Genomic DNA, 11,889 nt, shown 5'->3' on the forward strand with positions numbered 1-11,889 from the left:
CAGCTACCCGTTTCTTCAAACGGGCGGGCTGGTGGTTTCTATATACGCTGGCATACTGCTAGGATGTACTTGAGTTATGGTCATGATTCTCTCATAGTTAGTAAGACTTAAAGTCATTACGGTACTAATTAAGAAAAAATTTAATTAGTTATTAATTAAAACACAAAAATTAAGCTACCCGTTTCTTCAAACGGGCGGGCTGGTGGTTTCTATATACGCTGGCATACTGCTAGGATGTACTTAAGTTACGGTCATGATTCTCTCATAGTAAGTAAGACTTAAAGTCATTACGGTGCTAATCAAAAAAAAATTTAATTAGTTATTAATTAAAACACAAAAATTCAGCTACCCGTTTCTTCAAACGGGCGGGCTGGTGGTTTCTATATACGCTGGCATACTGCTAGGATGTACTTGAGTTATGGTCATGATTCTCTCATAGTTAGTAAGACTTAAAGTCATTACGGTACTAATTAAGAAAAAATTTAATTAGTTACTAATTAAACCATAAAAATTAATCTACCCGTTTCTTCAAACGGGCGGGCTGGTGGTTTCTATATACGCTGGCATACTGCTAGGATGTACTTAAGTTACGGTCATGATTCTCTCATAGTTAGTAAGACTTAAAGTCATTACGGTACTAATCAAAAAAAAATTTAATTAGTTATTAATTAAAACACAAAAATTCAGCTACCCGTTTCTTCAAACGGGCGGGCTGGTGGTTTCTATATACGCTGGCATACTGCTAGGATGTACTTGAGTTATGGTCATGATTCTCTCATAGTTAGTAAGACTTAAAGTCATTACGGTACTAATTAAGAAAAAATTTAATTAGTTACTAATTAAACCATAAAAATTAATCTACCCGTTTCTTCAAACGGGCGGGCTGGTGGTTTCTATATACGCTGGCATACTGCTAGGATGTACTTAAGTTACGGTCATGATTCTCTCATAGTTAGTAAGACTTAAAGTCATTACGGTACTAATCAAAAAAAAATTTAATTAGTTATTAATTAAAACACAAAAATTAATCTACCCGTTTCTTCAAACGGGTGGGCTGGTGGTTTCTATATACGCTGGCATACTGCTAGGATGTACTTAAGTTACGGTCATGATTCTCTCATAGTAAGTAAGACTTAAAGTCATTACGGTACTAATTAAAAAAAAATTAAATTATTTATTAATTAAAACATAAAAATTAATCTACCCGTTTGTTCAAACGGGCGGGCTGATGATTTCTCTATACGCTGGCATACTGCAAGACAGTACGTGGATGTATCATTTTTCTCTTACAGCTATGTACGACTGGACGTCACTACGCCGTTAAATAAAAAAAAAAAAAAAAATTATAAATTATTAATTAAAACTTAAAATTCAATCTACCCGTTTTCTTGAACGGGTCGACCGACAGTTTCCCGTCAGCTGCACATTGCAAAGTAGTACTGTTCTTATAGGCATTGTAGTGTCAGCGCCCTTTTAATTTTAAAGTGGTTGCATTACTAATTTAATGAAAAAAAAAATTTTATCAATGAAGTAATATTATTCAAACAGCTGATTTTTCAAATGGATGACTTACAGTATATTTTCAATGCTGTCTTTCAACTAACCGCGAAATATTCTAATCACATTATAATATTTACTTTTCTGAAAGTAAACCAAGTTCATCAGTTATTAAATAAATAAAGAAAATTCTTCATTATAATAAAAAAAATTAATTTGTCCGTCTTTTCAAACGGGCAAACTATAGCAGTATGAACAACAAAATCATCCTTTGCCCATTTTTCATGAACGAGCCTTTTTTTCTGGTGTTCAGTGATTTCGTCGTCGTATTTGATTTTATGTCTCAACAAGTACTTTACTGGCTCTCTATCGGAATTTACACAAACTATGTTTTCATCATTCTTCGTTATCAACATTTCTTTTTGCTGCTTTAGGCGCTCTGTTTTACCACTCTAGTTTTTCGGCGAAACTATCCCTACCCTACGCGGATAGGGATCGGAATAAGAAAATTTAAATTCATATAAAATTTCTATTAAAACATTTATTAATAAAAATAAAGACATTAAAATTTACGACTATCATTAAAGATTGTTATTTTGACAACTGTATTTTATATTTTCTTAAAAATAGATAATTTAATTAACATATTTTTTAATAATTTAAAATATTTTATTGTCATAATATAATTTTTACTTTATTTGACAAATTTAATTATTTACACATAAGTTACATAACAAAAAAATAATAGTTAATTGAAAAAAAGAAAATTATAAATTATAAAATAATTAATTTACTAATTATATCAATATTATTCAAATAAAATATTAGTCTTCACTTTTTATCCATAAATAATTAATAAAGTATTTTAAGAAAAAAAAAAAAAAAAAAAAAAAAAAAAAAAAATTCGGCAACAAAATGCCCAACATTATCAAAAAAATTTACTTAAATCATTCCTTTAACGATACAAAAACATAAAATAAATTTCACAAAGTCTAACATTTTAATTTCTTAAATTATTCGATTTGGCGTGAAATACGCTAGAATTGAACACTCTCCAAAAAAGTCTCTTATCACTTTTTGATACATCCATTCTTTTAAAGTTATTTAAGCTTGAAGTCTAATTTATATTAAATTTTCAGATGTTTTAACTTTTCCGGCGAAACTATCAGACTTATTACAAAATATAATGAAACCTTCTTTGTAGACAATTTTATTCTCTAAGAACTATTTCTAATGAAGTTTTTCGGATTCCGCATTGTTTTCTACTTCTTTATATTTTAATGTCAAGCACGTAAAAAAATAGTCTTCTGTTCGATTTTAAAAGCTTGGCATAAAAACGAAAATAACTAGGAAACAATGCGGAATTCGAAAAAACTTTATTGGAATTAATTTGTAAGGCATAGAATTGTCTAAAAAAAATGTGCCGTGATATTTTGTGATAAATCTGATACTTTCGCCAAAAAAATGACAAAATTCTGAAAATTTAATTTAAATTCGACTTCACGCTCAAATAACTTTCGAATAATTGGATTTATAAAAAAAAAATGATAGATTACGTTTCTTGTAGAGCATTCAATTCTCAACAAAATTATGTCTGCAGATTTTTCCTACGGCGAATTGTTAGCTAGTAGGACTGCACATCTAAATCAGCATAACCGATTAAAAAAGTTAAGTAGGCTAATTAGCTGGCTCGCTCGTCAGCTTAGCTAATTTAACAGATTAACTTCATTAGCTTGGTTAAGCAGCCAAAGGCTTCACCGGTTAACTCAAATTCCCATGGCTTATTAGCTAAGAGTTATCTTAGAAAATCTATTGGAAATACATTAACCGGTGAAGCATTTGGCTGCTTAGCCAAGCTAATTAAGTTGACCGGTTAAATTAGCTAAGCTGACGAGCTAGCCAGCTAAGTAAGCTACTTAACTTTTTAACCGGTCATGCTGGTTTAGATGTACAGCCCTATTATCAAGTTATGAAAATCAGAAGATGGGAATAGTATATTACACACTTAGGGAAGTAAAGTAAGAAATGTCTCAGATCACATGTTTCTTGACCTCGGCTTCGCCTCGGCCAACAATTACATGTGATCTGAGGCTTTCTTATTTACTTCCCTAGGTGTGTAATATACTATTTCCCATATTATTCATACGGAAAATAGAAAAGTGCAATGCGGAACCTCCTCTTAATGTTAATAGTAAGAGCTCGAATTTTGACAGGCGTATTATTATACCCAAATGAAACTTTTGAACCTGTTTCCGAGAAGAAAAAAATTATATATTGGTCATTCCATGTCAAATCAACAAATGGTTGTTGGAATTGACCCCCTCTGATTTGAATAAATTTTGGTGGAGAGTTTTGTCTCATCATAAAACGAAGTTCTGCCAGAGGAAATGATTTGAAAAAATTTTTCTTAAGAGTTTTGCAAAATTGAACATTGCACTGTTTTTCTGGTTTTTTGAGTTTATTTATTTAATATTTCATAACCAACTGTATATATTAAAAAAAAACCGCCGATGCGTTGGAAGAGGACACTTGGAGGTATGAGAAAAAAATTTTAAAGAAAAAAAATTATGAAAATGACCACAATCGGAAAATTTTGAATTTTTCAAAATCGTAAAAAGTTAAGTTCGCAGTGAAATTTTGGCCTCAAAATTTTTTATATTATACCTCTAACATATCTTAAGAAATTCTGAAATTTTCAGGAGGGTGTTTATTTTTTTTTTTAAATATGAATTTTTTAATTTTGGCCAAATAATTCTTTCAACTTTTTTATTGAATATAATTATTGTACCACATTATTATTGAACTCTTAAAAAAATTTTTTTTAATTATTTCCCCTAGCAGAACTTCGTTTTATTATGAGACAAAACTCTCCATCAAAATTTATCCGAATCCGAGGGGGTCGATTCCAATCATTTGTCGATTTGACACAGAATGAACCATATATATATATATATATATATATATCATCTTCGAGATGGATTCGCTCCCTTTTGACAATAAAAATAATATAATTTTATCTCTTACAATTTGACAATAACATAATATCGAATATCCTAGAAAACTGTTCTTGAGTTTTAATACTCAGTTATTGTTCGTTGCAATTATAGTCAACTCCATGTCATTTTTGCTAATCGATCTGAAAGTAAAATTAAAAACAAATTATTGTTATTATAATTCCTTAATGTTAAAATTTTTAATATTTTGTAATAAGAAAATTATATTATTAATTTATGTAACAAGAAAACAGCAGAAAATACTTTTACTTATCTACAGTAAGTATAAGACTCATGTTATCCTGACTGGTTAAAAGTAGAACAGCTGAAAATTATTACTCGTTGTATTAATATTAAATAAAAAATATTTTTTAAATAATGAATGAAGTATATCTCAATCTATTTATTTCACACTTTAGTCGTACTTCTGAATAACAATGACTGTATTCGATTTATGTTATCATTGCAGAAATAGTGATCAATAATTAGAGCCATAACTAATAATTCAACATGTAAGGTAATTTTTAATTGATCTAAAATAAAAAACCTTAATTATTTATTTATACAGCGTTAAACTATTGGCATTCAGACGTTACCTTCATTTTTATGACATCAGTTCTGTTTCTAATTACTTCTTTCCTCTGGCTTTCTTTGGCTTATGCACTCATCTTGATTCTGTTGTGACTACTAATCACGTCTTAAGACTGCTGAGTGTCAATTACATTACTTTTTGGAATGTAGTCTGCTGTATAGTATCAACTAAATACTTCTTTGAAAGAATCTATTTTTTGTTTAACAGTGTACCGGTTGGCTCTTTCTTCTAATAAGCAAAAATTTCTGAGATTTTTTTCAAAGTACCGTGCACAAATAAAAAAATTTTATGAATTTATAAAATTAATTATTATTTATAATAAATACGAAAATAAATATATATATAGCTTCAAATACGAAATTATTTTTAAAAATGTACGTTATATATCTATATTTTCTTAGGGATCTTTGATTTTATTATTATTTTATTTTGTTCCAAATCACATAATTATTTAAAAACGGAACAGAGGTTTAAAATTAAATATAATTATATTCTTTTAACGGCAGCTTATTGGTTGTCAATTCTAATCAACGACACTATAAAAAAGAAATACTTACAATTACACAAAGATAAATAAATAATTAATTTCATAAATCGATGCTCCTGATATGTTATTAGAAACTTCTATTTTTATTAATTATTCATAACGAAAATATTTTTTTTTTTTACTGCAATTTTTCATGGATACATTTTCAGTACTTGTGACTTACTGATTGTTTATTCAACTCAAAATAAATGTGATATAAACAAAAAATACCATGAATGCATTAAGGTTAAATATAATTGATTGACTATATGTATTTTTTTTTCTTTTTGGTTATCGTCCCTATTGGGCCACGTACAACTTACTGCTGTGATTGTATTTATTTCCTTTATTTTAGCTGCTTAGCTTCTCATGTAGTGTTGACTATATGGGCGTGTTCAGAAACACACTCTGAAGGAGAAATATTCAACTCCTGCGTTCAGAAATATCCTCTAGTCGAATCAGAGGTGCGATTTCAATTCTTCTAACAGGTTTTTTTTATATTCATATTTATGAATTATCTACTGATGTAGTTTCGATAAAGAAAATTGAAATACTAAAAAATATTTTTCTTACGAGGAATTACTTACACTCTTTTATTAATCATTTTTTCAATATTACTTTTCTATCTAAGTAGAAGATTTTTAATGAATATTTATATTTGAATCTAACGGCTGATAATTTTACAAGGCCGATGACATGCATTGAGAGTACGGTAACATTTTGGATCAAAGTAAAAAATTATTAGTACAAAGAAAATATTTTTTATATTTTTAATTTATTATTGTATAGAATATTGTAAAATACAAATACGTTAATTTTATACATCGATGTGATTAATACCACTTTTTTTTTGTTTATAGATCAAAAGACAAAAATAAAGTGGTATTAATTTTAAAAATTACTTATAAAACATTTTTTATTATAAGTTTTACCCAACTTCAAAGATCATGAACATCAATTTCTAAAAAAATCAACAACCTTTCATAATTATCATTGTTATCTGCATTATCTGAAATTAAAAATGATCACTATTTCTTTCTCTCTACATGGAAAAAAAAACTATAGAAACGGTTCCCATAATTCTGTGACATTTTTTCCTATACCATTATAGGAACTACGACCATATGTTATGGGGGCAGTTGCTATGATTATAGAAATTTATCACATAATTATCGGAGTAGTTCGTATACTTATGGGAATGCTACCTATAACATTATAGGAATGGTTTCTATAAAATTATCGAAATGATTCCTATTATATATGGGAATAAACCCTATATATTCTAGGAATCATTCCCATAATATTTTAGGAATGATTCTCATAATGCTATTGAAATAGTTCCCATACTTTGATAGAAACTATTCGTATAATATTATGGGAATGGTTCCTATATTATCATAAAAATATAAAATTAGACAAAAATGTGGGAGTCACTTCAATAACCCACAGAAATATTAATAAATAAAAAAAAAATTCAAACATTGAAAAAAATTCGTATTTGACAAAAACATTAAAACTTTCAACAACAATTTTTTATCAGTTACAACATTAAAAAAAATACAAATTTTCGGAAAAAAAATTTTAATTTTAAAAAATCTCAAATTTTCAAAAAATCTCAAATATTGAATACTGTTTATTCATTCGTGCATGAAAGTTATCCCTGTATAAAAAGGGTTCCCTGCTTAAAAAATCCGATAGATTGTTATAGCTGTATGTATAAGGCCCTATACTTAACTATAGCACTTCTAATAGAACTCATTCATTCTTATAAAGTCTCTATGGGAATTTATGAGAATCTTTTGGATCATCAAAAAAAATTAACTTGATTCGAGTGAAATATTCTTGAACCAAGAATACGAGTTTGAAAAATTTCATTTTTTTTATTCAAGAATTTATTTCTTGGCTCAAGAAGCTTCAAGATTCTTAAATCAAGATTTGTATATGCTTGGTTCAAAAGTACATTTTTTTCACACAATAAATCTAATTCTCAAACCAAGTAACCCTGACGGTTTTGAATCAGCCTGGAAACACCCTGGGAGTGGAAACATGGTGGAATCATGGTGGATCCAGAGTGATTACAGGGTGGGTTTGTGCCATTTTATCACCGTGTATACACGGTGGTTACACAGTGTTTCCACGATGGTTACACGGTGTACTCACCGTGATTCCACGGTGTATTCACCGAGATTCCACGGTGTATCCACGGTGATTACGAAGTGTACGTGGAATCACGGTGGGTACACCGTGTAACCACCGTGGAATCATGGTGATAACATGATAAAAAAACCCACCGTGATCCCACCGTGTTTCCAGAGTGTTTCCAGGGTGATTCAAAACCGCGAGGGAACAGATTTAATTGGGTGAAGTTAAAATTTTGACGCCACATGGCGCCTCTATGAGTATATCGTATTTGCTTGTTGTCCTCAATTCTCAGTTTTAGTCGTAGTTAGTTTAGAATTGTAAGTTCACAACTATGTATGAATATCAAAACATAAATCTCGCCGTTGATAATAATTCTTGTTAAATAGATATAAATATGAACAAAATTTGAAATCATAATACCTAAGGTATTAAATAATTACTGTGTTCAAACTTTAAAGATTTTCACAGTAAATGTATATAATTGTCAATGTTTATTTAGTGGGTAACCTCAAATTTTCTATTATTGAAAATGTGGTCATTGAACGAAAATATTATTTTAATTTTTAGCATAAATAAATTTTTTTTTAAATAAAAATATGCATTAAACTTCCAAATTAAAAATTAGTATAAGTAACTATTAAAGTAATAAACTGATCAATAATTTTAAAAAATATATTTGTATATTTTTGAATCGAGTAAAATAACATCCTGATTCAAAAAATGCGCCATACTCAAACTAACCCTGATTAAAAGAAACGATTCGAAACAATTTGTAATGTTAAACTTCGATAAAAATGGCGATTCAAAAGTATTTAACGTATTCAAAAGCATTCAAAACTATTTAAAATTTTTTTTTCAAATCGTTTCAAATCGTTTCTTTTAATAAGGGCAGTCGGTATCGTCCTGAGTCAATATTTTCGGCCTCAAACCAAGAGAAAAAAATTCTTAGGAGAAATAAATATGCATCTTGTTTGAACACAAAAAACGCTTCTTTCAAGAATAAAATTTTTGGAAGAAAAGTTTTTATTCTCCATTGAAGAGTTATAATTTGTTTATTCAAGATTGAATTTTTTTTTGAATTGAGAAGTTTAGATGTTTTGAAACAAGAATGATATTTTAAAGAAAATAATTTACTTGAACCAAGTTAATTTTTAACTTCCCGCTGAGAAAATCGACGATTTTCGAAAAATTCGGGAAGTTATTGTTTTCACCCCAATTTGCGAAAATCGAAATTTCATCAGATGTCGACGTTTTGAGGTCCTAGGAAGCTATTGTGACTATTTTCAGAATGATGTCCGAGTGTCTGCATGTATGTATATGGGTGTGTGTGTATGTATGTAAGCTCTTTATAACTTTTCAACCAATGAACCGATTTAGATGATTAAGGCGGCAACCGAAAGAGCTTGCTGGCCACCAACTTTTCTGAAAATTTCAGATCATTTGTTCAAGTAGACTCGAAAATATTGGTGAATTACGAAAAAAAATTTTTTTTTTTTAGTTTTTTATTGATTTCTCAGAAATGACTTGTACGATCGACTTCAAAATCTAATCATCTCTAGAACTTGATAAAACGCGCCGATGGCCGCCTTAGCCATCTCGATCGGATAATTCGTTCGAGAGTTATCGCGGGAAATAGAAATGGTAAAAAACGGTTTTTTGCGAATATCTTTGAAACAACTAAACTTTACAATTCAAAAATCTGATCAGCTTTAGAACTCACTAAAATACGTCGATTGCCACCTCAACCATCAAAATCGGTTAATTCGTTCGTGAGATATCGTAAGAAAAAGAAATGCTAAAAAACGATTTTTTTCAAAAACAATGGCATACAAAAGTATTTTCAAGCTTGAAGAGCTCGAAAATGTATTCACAACAACGTTCTCGAGCTCACTCGGGAAAAAATGAATTTGCCTAACCATATATATTTATATATGATTATATATTAAATATATATAATTATATATGAATATATATAAATTTTTATATAAAATATATATAATCATATATGGACTAATGTATTGAATGTATGTTTCATGTAAGTCTATATATGATTAGATCTGATTAGATCTGACTTATATAGGTCTATATATGATTATATATAAGTCTATATATAATTAGATCTGATTAGACCTGAGTTATCTAGGGCTACATATGATTATATATAAATCTATATATACTTAGATCTGATTAGACCTGAATTATCTAGAGCTATATATGATTATATATAAATCTATGTATAATCAAATTTAATCAGACCAGAGTTATCTAGGTCCATACATGATTATATATAAATCTATATATGATTATATATAATCAGATCTAATTTATATAGGACCATATATATAATCAAACGTAAAGCTATGTACATAATTATATCTAATCAAATGTAAATTATAATTTTATTAATAATTGTTGATTTTATGTTCTTTAGTGATTTTAACATAAATATAAGTATCTGAATTTTTTTATTAATTATTACAGATGAAGAGCCAAATTATATTTATTTTATTTTGCCATTATTATTATTTATAAATCAATACTAAATTAATAATACATTTTGCTTACATTTATCGAAGTAATACATTTATTATAAATTATGTGTAATATTTCCTAAATTTTACATGATATATTTATTAGTATTTTAATAAAGTATACTTTGTTAATGTCATTTTTACCACACAGTTTTCAAAGTATTTGGTTTTTTGCATACACAATTTTCGACTCTTATAAGCTGTGTCATTTTTTTAACATCAGAATACTTGATCAGCACTGTATCATTATTTTCTTTTATAGGAATAACGTGTTCAATAATACTTTAGGTTTTTATGTGATAGAAGACTTTGGTATGTTCAACAGTGAACCGATTTACGATGAAATATAAATTCTCTTGAAATTTAAAAATGTACCTAATTGATCCATTGATAGCAGATTCACCAAGATCTATCTGTACAGTGTGACTATTTGTTTTCGTCATTTTATAAATCTCTGATGTATAGATACCTTATTAGATTAAAAAAATAAAATAATATATACTTGTTTGTACTTAAAGTTTGATAATATTCAAATGAAAAATTCTTTGGTGACTAAATTCAATTGCAATAATTATTATGTAAGTTTGCGTACGATTATTTAAAAAATTTAAAAATAAGTAACACTAAAATTAACAAATTTTATAGATAGACATGAAATATATTAATAGATATGATGGATATCTCGATAATTTATTTAAAAAATAAATAATTTATGTTTATAAGTACTTACAATTTGATAATATTCTAATGACAAATTCATCGTTTGGTGATAAGTTGATTTGTAATCATCATTATATAAATTTACGTGTAATTTTTTAATAAGTCTATGAATATTTTGTGTTGCTCTATTAAAATAAGATTGTCATTTTTCTTAAAAATTTGATGAATATTGAATAAAAATAAGACATAGTGGAAAAATTATTGATTCTAATTTGTATTAGATTATAAGTCAACTGTAATTCAGCAATAACTTTCAAAATGTATGATTTCATCAAAATTTGACTCCAAATATTTGATTCAATTATACATGAAAACATATGATTATATTTAACTGATTAAATAAGGCCAATGATTAGGTCTCATTAAATAATCATTGGCCATATATAATTATATAAACCTTATATATAATCATATATAATTTTATATGATTATATATGATTAGACCTGGCCAATTTTCAGGTCTAATTATATATAAGTGGTTATATATCAATATATATGATTAGGCAAATACTTTATATAATTATATATGATTAGATCTGGCCAATTTTCAGATCTAATTATACATAAGTGTTTATATATGATTAGGCAAATTCATTTTTTCCCGGGCAGGGAGTTCGTAAACAGCGGAAAATTTTGGGGCTGCCCCGCAAGGTCAACCGATAGACAGATTTTTTTTTCTGTGTATAGGCGTTTGCGGGGGCGTAAGAAATGAAAATTTATCACGCTTTTCCGCCAAAACACCTACAAACTTAGTATCCTAAATGAAAATTACCTCGGATACGAGAAAATTAAAGGTGTGAATTTTTTTTTTCTAAATTGACGCTAGTGAAGCTGTGAAGAGGAGTAATTCATGAAAATTTTAACGTTTTTGATCAAAAGACCGACAGT

At 28.0% G+C, this 11,889-nt stretch overlaps 1 long non-coding RNA gene across 2 annotated transcripts; it reads right to left on the bottom strand.

Moving 5' to 3' along the window:
* Window positions 1–2,411: 2,411 nt before the first annotated feature.
* LOC103572274 (uncharacterized) lies at window positions 2,412–5,975 on the bottom strand. Of its 2 annotated transcripts, XR_008403352.1 has the most exons (4): window positions 5,640–5,975; window positions 5,087–5,310; window positions 4,755–5,023; window positions 2,412–4,633 (listed from the first exon to the last, which is right to left on the bottom strand). It is a non-coding gene; the product is annotated as an uncharacterized LOC103572274 (long non-coding RNA). The 2 variants fall into 2 exon arrangements; XR_001345255.2 differs by having other exon boundaries at window positions 2,412–5,023.
* Window positions 5,976–11,889: the final 5,914 nt, after the last annotated feature.

Source organism: Microplitis demolitor, chromosome 2 (assembly GCF_026212275.2).
Source record: "Microplitis demolitor isolate Queensland-Clemson2020A chromosome 2, iyMicDemo2.1a, whole genome shotgun sequence".
Classification (NCBI taxonomy): Eukaryota; Metazoa; Arthropoda; class Insecta; order Hymenoptera; family Braconidae; genus Microplitis; species Microplitis demolitor.